This window comes from Poecilia formosa, unplaced genomic scaffold (assembly GCF_000485575.1).
Source record: "Poecilia formosa unplaced genomic scaffold, Poecilia_formosa-5.1.2 Scaffold596, whole genome shotgun sequence".
Classification (NCBI taxonomy): domain Eukaryota; kingdom Metazoa; phylum Chordata; class Actinopteri; order Cyprinodontiformes; family Poeciliidae; genus Poecilia; species Poecilia formosa.
The window spans coordinates 118179-119658 of NW_006800535.1; the positions used below are offsets into that span (position 1 = coordinate 118179).

The 1480-nt window shown below is 36.8% G+C and overlaps 1 protein-coding gene and 1 long non-coding RNA gene across 4 annotated transcripts in view; one reads left to right on the plus strand and one right to left on the minus strand.

Annotated features, from left to right (window-relative positions):
* Window positions 1-1480, plus strand: part of agla (amylo-alpha-1, 6-glucosidase, 4-alpha-glucanotransferase a) — a 161399-nt gene that overhangs the window by 90060 nt on the left and 69859 nt on the right. The gene's annotated exons all lie outside the window — the stretch shown is intronic.
* LOC107834361 (uncharacterized) overlaps window positions 937-1480 on the minus strand; it is a 2884-nt gene continuing 2340 nt past the window's right edge. Inside the window, exon 3 of the long non-coding RNA XR_001660155.1 lies at window positions 937-1090. This is a non-coding gene — a long non-coding RNA (uncharacterized LOC107834361). The remainder of the gene's footprint in view (window positions 1091-1480) is intronic.

Sequence of the window (1480 nt, forward strand, 5' to 3'; positions counted from 1 at the left end):
TTATTTGCGTTTTGCTGGTTTTGAAAGGTACTTTTTCTCAAACCTATATAAAAGAACCACAGACAACGTAAATGAATTTTATGACAAAGCTTTTGCAAAAGGAGAAACTCCGTCAACTGCTCCTCCGAGCTGTTCACAGAGGATTCTTCTCTCCTTCCGCGTGAGCCCCTGTTTTATTGTCAAAGAAAACAGTCAAGGGGGCAGTCAAGAAAAACAACAGAGGTCGTAAAACTTCTAACCCAAACAGCTAGCAACCCAATTCCAGGTGTGATATCTGATCTATGGTCTGAGCCCGGTTCAAATCTCGGTCAAACTGTTAACAAGACAAAATACGACTGCTCACAGGCAGTTAGGAGGTATTTTGGTTGATAAGAATTTAAGGTCTGAAAAACACAGAGTTAACTGTTTCACTTGAAGATGAACAGTCAGTCCTGACCTCCAGGTCAGTTCATACACACATAAGGAAGAGAACACTTTAAACTGAAAATCACAACAAAACTGATTAACATTAGACTGAATATAAACTAAAGTAATTACAAAATGATAATACCAAAAATTCTCTAACATGCACGCATATTTCTGTTGATTTTACATTGAATCGATGTTGATTCAACACTCATTTGACTGTGGATCTGCATGCATATTTGTGTTGATTTTAAAGCTAAGGATTTATGTACGTTTTTAGGTCTACATCATAACATGCCACTAAAAGTTTCTTCACTGGTGTTAAACACACTATATTATTGGCAGATCATGGGTAAACTGTGTGCAAAAGGTTAAAAATGTCAATATGGGTTTGCTATAACATTTTATTTAAGAAAAGAGGGACAGATCTTTAAAGATGTTTGACTTCCCTTTGACTGTCAAAACAACAGTCTATTGTCCACAGAAGAACAGAGTCCATGATGTTAAGCTTCGTACTGTATGAACTAGGGAAACAGTGCAAGTTGTGGTAACCCCAGTTTGACTCTGGTGTCACTTTGATTCCTTGCGATGTCTTCCTCTTGTTCTGGCTTGTAATGAAGCCACTTCTTGACAGTTTCGCTGCAGTCCTCAAGAGTAAGCTTTCGGTCAAACTGCAGAGCAACGGCTGAAAAACACAAAAATTAAAGTGAGGAAGGAAGATGATAAACATTTGAAAAGTTCTGAAAGACATTGAAAGATTAAGCAGTGTACTGGTTACAGGTCTGAGAACAAATACAAACCATATAGTTCCACAAAGTTGAAAAAATTATTTATAATTTATACAGAATAAACTTCTATCAAATAGCTGGTTCAATCTTCCATCAACTACAAATAAGTTGATTAAATTCCTTAAAAAGTGTCTATATGCTGATAAAGACCCCACACAAGTAATAATAGTCCAGTTCAGTTTAACCAGTTACCAATCCAAGAATCAACAGACTGAATCAGTCAGTCATTAGCAGGTTTAGTTCAGTGTTTCACCTGCCTTACATGTTTTAAGTGTCTCCCTTCTGCC